At 39.7% G+C, this 16,400-nt stretch overlaps 2 protein-coding genes across 3 annotated transcripts in view; one reads left to right on the forward strand and one right to left on the reverse strand.

Annotated features, from left to right (window-relative positions):
* ATF6 (activating transcription factor 6) overlaps positions 1–16,400 on the forward strand; it is a 281,713-nt gene that overhangs the window by 254,448 nt on the left and 10,865 nt on the right. The window lies entirely within an intron of this gene.
* The window catches only part of OLFML2B (olfactomedin like 2B), a 61,478-nt gene that overhangs the window by 33,249 nt on the left and 11,829 nt on the right, over positions 1–16,400 (reverse strand). The gene's annotated exons all lie outside the window — the stretch shown is intronic.

Raw genomic sequence — 16,400 nt, forward strand, 5'->3', positions numbered from 1 at the left:
TATCTTGCAAATGGCAAACTCAAGCTCTCATATGTTAAGGATAATAACTTATACTGTTGAAATAGAAACTATCTCAATAGTCTTAGTGCAAAAGCAACCATCTTCTCATAGCATAAAACTACATTAAGATTTTGTATACACTCTCTTTTTTTTAAGTTTTATTTTTTTTTGTAAGGGAATGGGGTTAAGTGGTTTGCCCAAGACCACACAGCTAGGTAATTATTAAGTGTCTGAGCTAGGATTTGAACTCAGGTCCTCCTGACTCCAGGGCCGATGCTCTATCCACTGCTCTACCTAACTGCCCCTTACATATTCTCTTTTAAGGTCAACAACTTTCACACAAAAATTCAATAGTGGTAAAAATAGTGCAGTTATTGTTACTCCTGTTTTACACTTATAGAAGCTGAGGTTCAAAGGAATGAGCTGTTTAGGTGCAGCTAGTCAGAAGTGACTCATCTATGGCCATCCAACTAGTGTTTTTGAAAACTGAGCCTAGGGAAGCATGGTGGTGCATTGGATAAAGCACTAGTCCTGGACTCAGAGGGACCAAAGTTCAAGTCTGACCTCAGAAATTTACTGGCCATGTGGTCCTGGGCAAGTCACTTAACCTGTTTATCTCAGTTTTCTTTTCTGTAAAATGAGCTGGAGAAGGAAATCACCATCCACTCCAGTGTCTTTGCTAAGAAAACCCCAAATGAGATCACTAAAAAGACTAAGCAATTCTTCATATCATCCCTTCCACTTATCTAGTGCTTGTATCATCATATCATCTGGGTAGGAGACAATGGGTAGCATGGCCGGAGCACTAAAAAGACTGGGATTCAAAATCCACCTCTGATGCTTACTATGTGACCTCGGCAGATCGCTCGTGCTGTTCAGTCTTCATCATTTGTGAAATAAGGGAGTTTGACTTGAATGGCCTCTGGAGTCTCTTCCAGCTCTGACTCTAAGATTCTATGGTCCAATATTGTCCGGTGCCTGAACAACAGGAAGACCCAGCCAATGGCAAAGCCTCACACCGGGTCAGTGACCTTGGAGCCCCTCAGTCAACATGGGTGTGGTGATAGACTGGTCTGATCACACTCACAGGGAGGAAATGAGAGTGTTTTTGTTGCTGAATACAGGAAGGGGGGAATTTTCCTGGCTCTGGAGGGGGGATCTTAGAATTCAGTTACCAGGGAAAGGAAGAGGAGAGGTCTTGCTTAAGGCCACTGTCCCCCTTGTTGTTGGCAGAGGAAGTCACTGACCACTTAACATGTCCCCAGGGATCCTGCAAACCCACAACCCCTGCTCAGAGCTGCCCACACAGATGTTACTTCTCTTTAGTCCTCTGATACACTTATAGTTTCTACCAGAAAATTTGTCTAGCTATGATTGTGAAGAGCACTGAGACTTATGTGACCTAGTGAATATGGAGTTGGAATACCTGTGACCCAAATAGGAATCCTCCTCCTACATGTGAGTCTCAGTTTTCTTGACTATAAGATAGGAGTGATGATTGTCACATGCCCTACATCCCAGGTTCCTTGGGGATAGCACTTTGTTACTTGAAGGGTTATATACTTGGAATTTATCATTATGATTCTGATTGTATTTGCCTGCTCTTTGTCTTGGAAGTAGATATAATGTGATGGGGTAGCTAGGTGGTGCAGTAGGTTGAGCAACAGTCCTGAAGCCAGGAGGATCTGAGATAAAATTCAATCTCAGACACTTAATACCTACTAGCTGGGTGACCTTGGGCAAGTCACTTAATTCCATTGCCCCACAAAAACTAAAAAAAAAATAATAGGAAGTAGTTATATTGTGAAAGGTAGCTGCAGTATAGGGGAACCTAGGGGTGCCAGAGTCCTTGAACCTTCTTGTGCCAGCATTACTTTATATAATAAAAGCTAGCTAAGCTTTATAAAATACCTAATCTTTGTGAAAGACACATCCCTGTTCTCTCCCCTTTTCCTCCTACACCTTCAGCTAGGAGTCATTTTACAGGACTTACATGGTGCTGGGTGTAGGACCCTGGAGACTGGCATCATGGAACCCCTTCGAGAGAACATCATCTCTTGTTAAGAGGCCTGAATAAACAACAGGGCTGCCAATGGCATCATTCCATTGGCATGAAAGGCCAAAGCAGCTGGGTATCCCTCTGCTATAGGAGCAACCACATTTCTTCCTCCCAGGCTAGGGCACTGATGCGCTTGTTGTTAGTTATTTCAGTCATGTCTGACCCTTTATGACCCCATTTGGGGTTTTCTTTTGGCAGAGATCCTGGAGTGGTTTGTCATTTCCTTCTCCAGCTCATTTTATGGATGAGGAAAGTGAGGCAAACAGGGTGAAGTGACTTGTCCAGGGTCATACAACTAGAAAGTATCTGAGGCTGGATTTGAACTCAGGAAGATGAATCTTTGTAACTCAAGATCTGGCACTAGATGTACCATTGAACCTCTCCCAAAGCTGTTTTTTGATCTTCACCCCAGGGTCTCCCTGATGGATGGGGGTAGGGAAGTCTTCTGCCCAGGAAAATTCTAAATTCTGCCCTGGCAGAAGGGTGAACCCCATGACCTCATGTTCAAGCATTCCCCATCTGCAACTTTGACATTTACAGTTTGTAAAGACTGTCTCAGCACCAGCAATGTTTTCAATGGCAAGGAAGGAGATGGAGCATCTTTGGCAGGGTTGGCATAGCTACTCGGACATTGCCAGGACACTTGGAATGGTGGAAAGAGGCAGGGAGAGGAGAGATGGACTAGTTCTTTTGCAACTTGAAACATCTGGAACAGCTGGCTAAGAGAAATGAGCCATAGTTTGAATTAAAAGGATGCGTGTCTGTGAGTGGGGGCAGGGAACCATGTTTCAACATGCTCTTACAGATGAACAGAATTCTAGACTCATCACTAGGAAATGTCAGAGATGGATGGGATCATGGACCATAAATCAACTGGACATGGGTAGGCTCAGAAAGATGGGCAGGAGAATGTTGGTCTGTATTACCAGACAAGGACATAGCAAAATAATTAAGGTCACAACATAGAAGAAACAATTTTGGGGGGAATATTGTAGAAAAGATTCCTGACTTTTTGTAGGAGTACTTTTTGGTTTCTTTCTCCACTACCACCCTCTCCTCAATCTGCTTCCTATCTTTCTAATCTAACTCTGAGATTATTTAGGGTAGACAAGGCAGGCAAGCTCTGGGTGGTGGGGGGGACAGGGAGAGGCAAAGCAACACAAATGGATGTATTTGTTAAGTCGGCACTGGTTAGTTTGGTTGGAAAGAGTACAGTGCTAATGAGGTTGAAACTGCCAGTTTGTTCTCCATTTGGACCAGCAAGCTCTGCTCAAAGGAAAAATTCAGTTTTATGGCCACAGGCTACACCCCTAATCTTGGCCAACCATCGAGCCAAGTGTTCTTGGACACAAAAGGGAAAGAACATGAAATTCTTCAAATTGGAAGGGGCTTAGAGGTTGTTTAGTCACAACTCATCTTCCTCATCACCCCCCCAACCCCAACTCCAGCTCTCTTAAATAAATTGCAATCTACTCAAACTTTGCCCATCTTGACCTTGTGGAGTTGATTTTTTTAACCCATTCTCCTCTCCAATGCATGAATTTTCCCTCTAGTTTCCCCCATAGGTGGTCATCCAGGGTCTTCTTGAACACTTGTCATGATGGAAACAAAGATGAGACAGCATTCCATTATTGGACAGACTCATTTGGGAGAAGGTCAAATCTACTTTCTTGCATTTTTTTCTTACACTATATGAAAAAAGGCCTAATCCTTCATCTATAGGATAGACTTTTAAATATATGAAAACAATGATTGTATTATTTTCATCAAATATTCTTGAGGCAATTAGATGGAGCAGAAGAGAGAGCTCTGTACCTACAGTCAGGAAAAACTGAGTTTAAATCCTGCTAACAGTCGAATCATGGGCAAGTCATTTACAATATTTGTGTTAGGTTCCTCATGTGTAAACTGGAGATAGTAATAGCACCCGCCTCTCGGGATTATAAAAGTATTAAATGACACATTTTAGATACTTCTGCAAACCTTAATATGCTATTATTGTTATTATTCAAGTTAAACACCCCCATTTCTTTTAAGCAAGTCTCCTATGTTATATTGAATCCCCTTGCCATCTTGTTTAAACTCGCCTAGATGTTCTCAAATTTGTTAATGTTTCTCTGAAATTGTGCTGCATAAATAGTCCAACACATTCCAGATGTGTCTTGATCATCACAGAGTGCAGTGGATAATGCTGAGAATAATTAACAAGAAAACACACACACACACACACACACACACACACACGCACGCACACACACGCACGCGGGAAGAAGGTCCAAATCAAATATTCCATTGGCAGGAAGTCATTAATATCATATATGAGGATCAACAAATGAAAGTTTTAGGACCCAAGAGCAGATTGTAAGGGAGAGAGTAGAAGTATGGAGCCAGGAGAAAAGCCTGGGCCTCAATGCGGGAGAACCAGTGGTGAGTCTCTCTAGCATGAATTCTTTCTATATCTCATCTCTTAATCAAGGAAGGAAGTAAATTGTTATTAAACACTTTTTTATGAGCCAGCCCACCATGCTGTCCACTAGAGATTCAAAGATAAAGTCAAAACAGCCCTCTTTGAGCTTATATTATCCTGGAGAAAGTGAGAAGCACCTTGATAGAAATATACAAAACAAACAGAAGTAGGTGTAAGCTACCCTTGGAAGGGAAAGCAATAGAAGCAAGGAGGACTAGGGGAAAAAACATGTAGAAGGTGGCATTTTGAGGAAAAAGAGGGACTTGGAGAGTTGGAGTGAGGTTGGAGAACATTTCGGGAATGGAGAGAAGAAATGCAGAAGCAACAGAGAAGACCCATAGAATGTCCTAAGTGAGGACTAGCATTTGTTCTACATGGCCCCAGAGGAAATTATAAGAAACTACAGGTGGGGGAAGCTAGGTGGTGCAGTGGATAGAGCCCTGGCAAGTCAGGAGTACCTGAGTTCAAATTCGGCCTCAGACCCTCAATAATTACCTAGCTGTGTGGCCTTGGCTTGGGCAAGCCACTTAACTCCATTACCTTGCAAAAAAAAAAAAAAGAAACTATGGGTGGAAGTTATAAAGAGGCAAATTTAAAGAGGCTCCTTAAAAGGAAGGACTTTACAACAATTCAAGTAATCCAAATGTGGGATGGGTTGGCAATGAGGAAGAGTGAAATTTTTCTCAGTAGAAGAAGTTTCAAGCAAAAATTCATCACAAACATTGTAAAAAAAATGAACACTAATGAAATTAAGTAAAACTTTTAAAAATTAAATTACATAAATTAAATAAAAAATTATTCTAATTAAAACCTCTTGTTTATGGGTCAGAGCTGGGTGACCTGTGAGATCCCTGCCAACTCTGCTATTCTGTGATTCTTTGTCATCTATGCCTAAGTTGTCTTTTCTTTGGCATGACAGTGGAAAGAATATTGATTTTAGAGTCACAGGAGCCAAACTGGTCTGCTTTTTAGTAGTTATGTGACCTTACACAAATCACTTAATTTTTTTTTGAACTTTCACTTTTTCATATGGAAAATGAAGGGCAAGAAGTTCCCTAAAGGTCACTTTCAACTTGAAATCTATGATACCATGATTTCTATTCTAACCAATTCTATGTCATAGCTCTCAAGGCCCTTTGCTTTCCTATTTGTTCTTTCCTGGATACACTAGCCCTTACTGATATCCCCAAAATGTGAATCTCAGAATTGATCTCAGCAATCTAAATGTGATCTGAGCAGGCCCAGTACAGTGGGACCACCAAGTGGTGCAATGGTCTGGAATCAGGGTGATTCTGGGTAAGACACTAAAACTGTGTGCCTCAGTTTCCTCAACTGTGAAATGGAGATAATGATAGCACCTGCCTTGGAATATTGCTGGGAAGGATCAAAGGAGAATATATTTGTTAAACAAATATTGGGGGCAGTTAGGAACTAAAGTGAGGGGGAGCATCAGTTGGGGAATGACTGAACAAATTGTGGTATATGTATGTGAGGGAACACTATTGTTTTTTTTTAACACTATTGTTCTATAAGAAATCATGAGGGATGGGATTTTAGAAAAGCCTGGAAAGACTTGCATGAATTGATACTGAGTAAGATGAACAGAACCAGAAGAACATTGTACACCTTAACAACTACATGAGTTGATGATCAACCTTGATAGACTTGTTCCCTCCATCAGTGCAATTTTAGGGGATCTGTGATGGAGAACATCATCTATATCCTGAGAAGGAACTGTGGAATTTAAACACAGACCAAAGATTATTATCTTCAATTTTTAAAAGTTGTCTTATGTATTACATAATTTTGCTATCTCTAATGCTTTCTTTCTTCCTTCTGGATCTATTTCTTCTCTCAATATATTCGATTTTGATCTATGCATATCATGGAAGCAAATGTAAAGACTATATCAGATTTCCTTCTGCTGAGGAGGGAAGGGAAGGGAAGGGGGAAGAAAAAAAGGGAGGGAGAAAAAGGAGGGAGAAAAAAATTGTAAAATTCAAAATCTTGCAAAAAAAATGAAACTACCATTTTTATGTATTTGGTAGAAACTACCATTGTATGTAACTGGAAAATAAATAAAATATTTATATAATTAAAAAAAATAAAGTGAAGGGCAGTTGGGTAGTCAAGTGGATAGAGCACCAGCCCTGAGTCAGGAGGATCTGATTTCAAATCCAGTCTTAGACAGTCAATATTTAAATGACCTCAGGCAAGTCACTTAACTCTCAAAAAGCAAAAGCAAAAAAAAAAAAAAAAGGATTAGCACAGGGCCTAGCAGATAGCAGGTGGCATAAAAATATTTATACCCTTACTCCCTTCCCTTCACTATTGTTCTCAGTGGAGTCCAAGAGCTCACTAATTTTCTGATTTATATTGAACCTTAAATCCACTGAAATCCCCAGATCTTTGTCACATGAACTGCTATCTACCCAGGTTTTTCCCCATTTTACCTATGTCAAGTATTTTGTTAACCTAAGGGTAAGAATTTTACATTGATCCCTAAATGTTTCAAACTACAAAACCATTTCTCAATCCTATCATTGTTTGTTATCCACCCCCTGCACTCCCCCCCCCCCCCAATACTTCTTGGCTTTGTATATCATAAGCAAATTTGCTAAGTTTACATTCAATACCATTGTCTGAAACGGGTGGGGAACCTTATTTTTGTTAAGGGCTATTTAGATATTTATAACATCATTTTAGGGCTAATTTTGGTCAAACATTTAATTCATTCTTTAAAACTCCTAGATTTATTGGATTTTGAGTCCCACCTGTGGTTGCATGGACAGCTGCAGAATTAGCCTGCAGACCAGAGGTTATGCTGACCCTCATAGAACTAATGTCATATTCTTATGACATTCTGTTGGGAATCTCTTTCCAAGCTGACATCAAGCATCAGTGATATTCTTCAGGATCTGCTATGCAACATATTCCACATTATTCTACCTTTATCTAGACTATAATCCTCCACTTTCCCCACAATAATAGCATGAGATACTTTTTCAAATGCTTTATTAAAATCTAGATGAAATAATGAGTATTTTTTTCATCTGATAACCCTGTCAAAAAGAGAGTGATATTATTTTGGAATGACCTGTACTTGAAGAAGCCATGTTGGCTTTTTGTGATCACTAATTTCTTTTCTACATTTTCACTAGCCATCCCTCTAATGATACTGCTGGAATTTTGTTACTAATAATTAGTTTCCAGTTTCCAACACCATTCTCTTCCCTTTTTGAAAACTGGGAAATATTTGTCATACATTATCCTCGTGGTTTTCTTCTCTTTTATGAATTTTCAAAGATCACCATCTGTGGCTTAGCAATCATGTCCACCATTTCTTTCAGTACTTTGGGATGATGTAATTCATCTGGGTCTGGAGATTTGAACCAATCAAGGGGAGCTGGGATCTTTCTAGTCCAACCCCTCACTTATTTCAGTATGTGCTTGTTAAAAACCATTGAGGCTCAGGTTGCAATAATTCATCTGTCAGATCATCTCATTCCCTTTTAACATTAACTTTCTGGAAACACACCCCCTACATAGCCAAAGAACCACTATGTCTGGACCCAGGAGGCCTATGCCAGTTGACACCTGCCCTCAACACCTGGTGGGGGGCTAAGAAAAAAAAACATTTGGAGACAGCTGGTGCAGTTAGAGATGAAAACCCTTGGAGAGCACTAATTCCTTCAAACAGCTGAGAGCGTAACTCAGAAAACCAAGATGGGAGAGAGTCCTCCAGGCTTGCCCTGATGCATTCCATGTGCTAATTGTTAGAGCCTAAGCCTGTGTCAAGCTCTTCCCATGATTGACTTGGATGCCACTTGGACAAATACAGGAGAATGAGTACTAAAGTTGGAGTAAAATGTGTTAGATTCTAGCTTTTCCTAGGCTATTTAATCACACTGAAACTCTGGCTAAGTCAGTTTTCCTTTCTCTGCCTCAGTTTCCTCATCTGTAAAATGAAAGTGTTGGACAAGATGATCCCTAAGGTTTCCTACAGCTCTCACATTCTCTCACATATCTGAATAATTTCCTTTTCTGGAAAGCTCTTATGCCAATTTTTTGATTGCATCCTGTTTCCAAATGGCTTAATTTTTAATGCTGCTTCCCCATCCTTCCAACCATTCGCAAATATTCCTTTTTCTTTATGTTCTTATTCTTGTTGCCTGCATTTTATTCTACCAGGAAATTGTGTAAATCACCTTTAGACCAGGCCAAGGGAAACTGGCAATAGGATGCTGACCTGGGGCATAGAACAAAGTGGAGATGGGGCAAAGGATGGGACAATGGTGGAAGGCATGAAGTTAGAGAGGAAATGGGGCAAAGGGTGTGAAAGAGATGGTTCATGGGAAGGATAAAATGTGGGACATGAGGTTGGGACAAATATGGAGGATAAGGTTGGGAAGAGATGGGGAAGAGATTAATAGATTAACAGAAATAGGATTGGACAGAGATGGAACTTGGAGTGAAAGAGATATGAACATTGGTTGGAATAGAGATGGAGAATTGAGTGAGACAGAAATGGAATGTCTATTGGAAATTAGCCAGATAATATATCTGTAGGTCTCCAGTCTAGCTTTGTTCCATCTCACTATAAGATTCCCATTTTAAAGGATTTGAGCCAGGCTCCATACATAGTAGAAACTAGTGCCAAAATCAATGTCAGAAATTGGTGGTTGAGGGCTTTCTATTTACTATTTCCTGCTCTCTCCCCACTATGAATATTGCTTCTTTTCCTTTCCCACTCTGTCTAGAGTGGCAAGACTAGTAACTGTACTAGATTCCATTAGTTTGAGAATCATTTGTCCAAGGGAAAGACCTAGAGAGGAAGTGAAGGGACCAAAGTTTGTCCCAGGTCTCCTCACCTTTGCCTCTTAGCTCCCTTCAGAGCTTAGCTCAGATTCAATCCCACCTAAAACTTTTCTTGATCCTCCCTGAGTCCTAGTGCCTCAGCCTTCAGAATTCCTTTGTAGTTCACTTTTATGTCTTCACTTTCATATATGTGCATCGTTTCTCTCTACCAAAAGAAAGCACAATGGCTGACTTAGAGTAGGTACTCAATGAATTCATGTCAGTTGATGAATTGGTGAATGGCTAGAAATCATGGGTGTCCATCAGACCCCACAACTAAATTCTCTGAATTAGTCTTGGAAAGGCAGAGTGAAGAATGACCGGCCTCTCAAATCCTTCCCACTCCCTACCTCCCAACCAATAATAAACAAAGACTGATCTTGGTTGGGCCTTAGTGTGAGTAGAGTCACCATTTACCCATACAGGATGTTTCTAGAGCCACTTCTGGGCTTCCCTCAACCATTCTGTGTCACCTAATATTCTTCCAATGGGCAACAAAGCTCTTTGTTTAATCCATTGAAATCAAGTTCAAAATAAAAATCCTTTAGAGAGTGGCACCATAGACTTTAATCTTTTTAACATAGACTTTAATCTCTCTATGATTCAGTTAGACTAGATGGTATCCAAAGTAACTTCCAACACTGAAATCTTATGTACCTATGACTAGTATTCATACTACAGTGTAAATGACTGATGGACAATTCTTTCCTGAAATCAGGTCTTTGTAGGGGAACAGACAGAGCAGAAAATCTTATAGAGAAGGGGGTCAAGAGTACAAGAAAAGAGAGGCTCAGTACCCTGAAAACAAACATCCCAACTTTACATTTTGTCCAGGGCCAGCACTGCACAGATGAAAGATACATTTCTCCATTTGTTAGTGAAAAAAAAGACATATCCCTCCGGGCCAGAAACACAACTTTGATCTGCCTTCCAGACCAAAACCAGACAAGCCAAGCAAAGCCTTGAGGAGGAAGCCTCTGGCTTCCCATATGCCTACACAGTCTATGCTGTAGCCAGGTCTGAGTCTGCTAAATCCTTCCAGCTTTAACTCTGAAGCCTGAGCAGCATTAACATGAGGAAGAAATGGAGATGATATATACATTTTGCTGTTTTTCTAAGGGTACACCGTGGTTTCATAAAGGGTCATAAAGCCAGAGAATGTCATAGTCATAGATATTATCTAATTCTCTATGGTCAAGGTATCAAATTAAGTAAGTAGCCTTCAAAACTTCCCCAACAGGATTAAAATGGAATTAGGAAATGTTTTTTTAAAAAATAAAGTAAGAGAATGGCTTCCTATAATATTAGAGTGGGAAGCAATCTTGAAGACCATCTAGTCCATTCCACTCATTTTACAAATAACAAAACTAAGACCCAGGGAGTAGTGATTTGGCTAAAAAATGAATAATTAATGATGAAACCAGATTTAGCATCTGGATTTCCTCTACTACTTCCATGGTCTTTTTCAATATGGATATTAAAGTTATAACATGGAGCTCTTGTGTTTAGAAGGATGAAGTGAGGAGGAAGAACTCTTGTCAAAGAGTCTCATTTATTTTCACTCAAGTATTAGCATATACAGAATGTTGTGTGAGAGTTAAGCATTTATTAATTGCTGACAGCGTGTTAGACACTTTTCTAAGGACTGGAAAATACAAAGAAAGGCAAAAGGCAATTCCTGACCTTGAGGAAAGAAGAGACAGTACGTAAACTACAATGTACAAACAAGCTATACACAGAATAAACCAAATGGTCACTGATACTGTTGCATTAGACTTAACTTTCCACTTTGAATAACATTCAAAGAACAAAGGAGATTCCTTGACATCTTGGATCATTTCAGTTGTTTCAGGCATTTTAGTTGTGTCTTATTCTTTGTGACTCCATTTGGGATTTTCTTAGCAAAGACACTGGAGTGGTTTGCTATTTCCTCCTTTAGTTCATTATATAGAAGAAGAAACTAGGGGGGAAAGGGTTCAGTGACTTGGCTAGGGTCACAAAGCTGGTGAGGTCAGATTTAAACTCAGGTCTTCTCGACTTCATGTCCAACATTCTGTCACCTGGGCCACCTAGCTGCCCTTCATCTTGCATCTTAGAGGTTTTATTTTATAGTGGGAGCTATTGAGCTAAATGGGTACAAATTCTACCTTCCTTATGCTAGTCAATAATGACCAGAATTTATATAAAGGTTTGTGAAATACTTTACAAATATTCTCCTAACTGTAGATGCTTTTATAGTTTTCATTTTGCAGATGAGAAAACCAAGGCAGAAAGAAGCTAAGTGATTTGCCCAGAATCATACAACTAGTAAGTATCTAAAGCAGTAGTTAAACTGAGATTCTAGGGCCAGGGCTTCCTCCACTACCACCCAACTGCCTCTATCTATAGTGAACTAATCTTTTAAGGGTCAAAAAAAATGGATCTTTTTAAAAGCATGAGGTACCAAATCTAAGCTGGTCTTTGAAAGAAATTATTAGATTATAAACTCTTTGAGGACAAAAACTGCTAGCATAGTGCCTAGTATTTAATAGAGTATCTATTAGTATCTAATATCTTAATAGATACTCTCTGAATTGAATGGAAAATTCTCTTGATAGGAATAAGAAATAATTCAGGACTGGTTTGGCTGGATTGGAGAGTAGAAGACTTTTTTTTTCAACCCCTCCAACTTTTCTACTCTGTGTTGCTTTTTCCCCTCTCTCCAAAGGGAGCAGCTCTTCTGCCAAGTGGCCTGGTGCTTTTGTGCTTCCCCCACCTTCCCCCTTCTCATAGCAAAACCTGAAAAAGATCATCTGAAGAGTCAATGACTGATAGGAGCTCAAATTTTTATTCCATTTGCATTTTTTAGGTTGTTTTTTTTTACAAGGCAAATGGGGTTAAATGGCTTACCCAAGGCCACACAGCTAGGTAATTATTAAGTGTCTGAGACTGGATTTGAACCCAGGGACTCCTGACTCCGGCGGGGGGGGGGGGGGGGGGGTGCGGTGCTTTATCCACTGCTCGCAGTAGCTGCCCTCCATTTGCATTTTAAGTGGAGTCAAGATCCAAATGAACATCATTAGGTGTGAACAGACATTTAACCATTCTGAATAGCCTTAAGGACAGTTCTGATCACACTATGAAAAGAGAATTTTGATTTAAATCTACTTCTGCTATTTATAATCTGTATGACTTGAACAAATCACCTAATCTCCTTAAGTCTCAGTTTCCTTTCCTGTAAAATGAAGAGACAGATCTAGATAAGCTCTAGATTCTATGAAACTATGAAAAGTCTTTTCTAACTCTAACTCTATTATCTTATGGTCCTATAACATTAGATAATAGCCTTTCCTCCTTCCTTCCTTCCTTCCTTCCCATCTTCTCTCCTTTCCATCCTTGCTTTCTTCCTCTATTTTCTTCTTTTCTCCCTCCTTCCTTCCTTTCTCTCCCCTCCCTTTCTCCTTTTTCCTCTCCCTTTCTCTGTCTCCATCTTTCCTTATTTTTCCTTCCTTTCTTCCACCCTCCCATCCATTCTTCCTTCTTTCCTTCCTCTTTCATTTCTTTCCTCCTCTCTCTCCTCCCCTTCTTCCTTACCTTCTTTATCATTCTTTCCTCCTTCCTCTTTTCTCCTTTCTTTCCCTCTTTCCTCCCTTATGCCCTACTTCTTGCCCTTATTATTCTCCAAACATTTATTATACACTCACTGTTTCAATTTGCTATGCTCTACAAGATATATAAAGTTTGATAAGTTATGTTCCCTGTCAACATGGGCATGAAGCTTAGTCCAATGGAGAGAGGGCACAAACTGATAAATATGCTACACAATGATACACAAAAGTCCATTAAAATGATGAGCACTAAGATAAGGTATGAAGTGGAAAGTCATTAATGACAGATCAATGAGAGGAGGCATCATTTGAGTTGGCTTCAAGAAGAGAGTGACCAGAGAGAGCTTCTAAGCACAGAAAATAGATGTGTGGAAAGGATGTGGGAGAATCTGAGCACAATCTTCTTTTCATCTAGGTTTCAACTATCTTCCTATATACCCCATAACACAGATACAAATTACACTGCATATATTACCTAGTGGAAACTTGTCTTTGGCCAAGTACTCATCCAAGCCAATCCCCATGGAACTGCCATGGGACAAGGGAACATAAAAAAATGAGTCTCCAGGTATATCCAAGAGCAGCATGTTACTTCAGTTCCCTTCAAGCTGTTAGGAATGGTTTTCTCATTTCTGTAAAACTCTGCCTTTTCAATTAGTAGCAGTTCTATATGGATATCTGCCAAACCCAGTGAGGAGACATTCGCCTGGGTCTGAGCTTCAAAGTAGCTCTCTCTCTGTGGGGATCAAACCCATAGGTTTCTCTGTCAGCCTTCCTTGTGCTACTGCAACCTCCAATCACACAGAATAGAATAAAAAAGCAGAATAAGCATATGAATTAAGATCAGAAGACCTGGGTTCAAATCCTACTGCTGCTCCTTGCTGGTTGAGTAACTTTGATCAAATCATCTAAGTTCCCGGGGCTACAATTTTCCTCATCTGAAGAATGGAGTCCTACTTCATAGGGTTGTTGTGAAACTCAAATAAGACTTTAGACAATTGCCTTTCCCATTAATTAAATTTCTCTGGCAATGAGACTGTCATGGGGAGGAATCTACACTTCTCTTTCTACTTTCTCTCTCTCTTGGTCCCCATGATGGCCAAGAGCACAAATTAGTAGAATGATTAGCCAATACTAGGAACACTATTTGTAGTTTTTCAACAAAGTCAAGCTCATTATCGTACTGAGATTTAGCTCTAGATGGTAAAAAATAAAGATCTAGATGGTAGCTTAGGGATGATCTATCCACATCTCCTCATTCTATAGATGAGGAAACTGAGACTGAAAGATCATAACCAGGAAGCAGAAGAGCTGGCATTCACATGCACACCCTTGGATTTTGAATGCCAAGCCTTTCATGCCTCTAAGTGATTTCTGGTTATCACCCATTCAGAGACTGAATCCATGATGTTAATCCCTATTTAAAACCATGCTCAGACCATCAGGGGAGGTGGTGGTGGTGGAGGAAGTGGGCGGTATGGGTAGAAAAAAATAAAAGCGATCTCTTTAGATCATGACAAAAATCCAACAGACAATGAATAAGCATTAGCTTTTGTTCTCCTGCCCATATAGTAATATAATGATCCTTTAAAGAGAAATTGGGAATTTGGTAATTCATGGGGTTGATCAAAGAAGTTAGGCCACTGGTTTGAATCCAGTCCCAGCTAGTAGAATGTCAAGAAACTCTTGCTATCTGAAGATTCATTCAGTAGCTAATATGTGAAATGGATGCTTTGCCTCAATCTCATTGCTAGTAGGCTGATGTGACCACCCTCCCCTCACCCAAACAAATTTCATCATTCTTTCTGGAAACAGCATCAGAGAGGACAAGAAGTTCAGGGAACAATCTGTTGTTCTTTGGTGGCCCCTTTAAAGCATAGGAGCATATGGGTAAGGAAAGAAAATGGATGGGAGCAGCATTCTTTTGGTCATGCTATCCCTATCCAGTCCATGGGTGGGTGGGTGGGTGGGGGTAGCTAGAACTCTAAGTCTATCTATCAGTTTTAGGTCACATGAATTTGAAAATAGATCCCTAACACTAAATGTAGGATTCAAAAACCATATTGATTTTGTAATGAAGGAGCCAGGCAAAAGGGTTAGTTGGTAAAGGAACCAGTGAGATTGGACTGGAAATCTTTCTTAGTCAAGGGATGTGCTATAAAGCCTTTTATTTTCTTACCTAGAATTTTCACCATCATCTTCAAGTACTGATTTCCATAGTCAAAGAATCTGTGACAAAGGGCAATCCCCCCCCCCCCCCAGCAACTCCAGTATGAAGAATTTTAATTGGCTGCTAAAAGAACTGGAGGGATTTATAGAAAGATTTGGATAAGAATTCCAGAGCATGGGGAAACTCACTGAAGTGCATAATATTTATCTAACAGGTTGTAATTCCTTACTCTCAAATGGTTCATTTTTTTTGTCCTTCCAGCAATTCTGAAAAATATGTGGGCCATTCTCAAGTTTTCCAGATAAGGAAAATGATAGTCAGAGATAAAATAATTTTTGCATGATTACAAATTTCACTAATGGTGGAAGAAAGCACCCAAGCTCCTTTTTCATCCAGGCTAGAGTTCTTTCCTTGGGATTTCACTGATGAATGTTAGAAAGCATTAGATACAATTCTAGTACTTTGTGACCTGGGGATCACCAATCCAAAAGGGGAAGGGACCTACACATAGCAGAGTTCAACCTCCTTATTTTAGGGGTTCAGTTTACAGTGTAGAGAACAGACTGTCACTCTGATTCTCTGATCCTCAGTTTGGTTGTCTGTAAAATGGGAATTTTTCTCTCACTAAAAAGTTACCATGGAAAAAATTTATTTGTAAATTCTAAGGTAACAATGAAAAGTGAACTATGATATTATCTATTAATCATTAATATCCATATTTTCCTCTCTCCTGCATGTTCATCAAAATTATTCAAATGTTCTATCTATCCTTGTACAATAAAATAATGTTCTTGGCCACCATCTGAGTGGGGCACATACTGGACAGAGCACTGGGCCTAGAGACAGCAAGAAATGAGTTCAAATTCTTCCTCAAACATTTACTGACTGTCTGACCCTGAACAAGACATTTAAACAAGTGTGCCTTAGCTTTCTTAACTGTAAAATGGAGATAACAATACAAGTTCCCTCCCACAGATGTTGTAAGGATCAAATGAGATAATAATTTGTAAAGGATCTAACCCAGGGCCTAGCATATGATGATGGTGCTTAATAAATTCTTGTTCCTTTCCTTCTATCCAGTAAAGTCTGGGTGATTTTTTATTTATTTGTTTTCAGTAGTAGAGACAGTTTTATATAATAGAAAACACATACAAAATTTTGTATCAAATAACCTTGGGAAAGGTGCCACAGTGAATAGACTAATGGCCCTAAAGTTATGAGGACTTGAACTCAAATCCAGCCTTAGATTCTTACTAGCTG

The sequence above is a fragment of the Macrotis lagotis genome, chromosome 2, assembly GCF_037893015.1.
Source record: "Macrotis lagotis isolate mMagLag1 chromosome 2, bilby.v1.9.chrom.fasta, whole genome shotgun sequence".
NCBI lineage: Eukaryota > Metazoa > Chordata > Mammalia > Peramelemorphia > Peramelidae > Macrotis > Macrotis lagotis.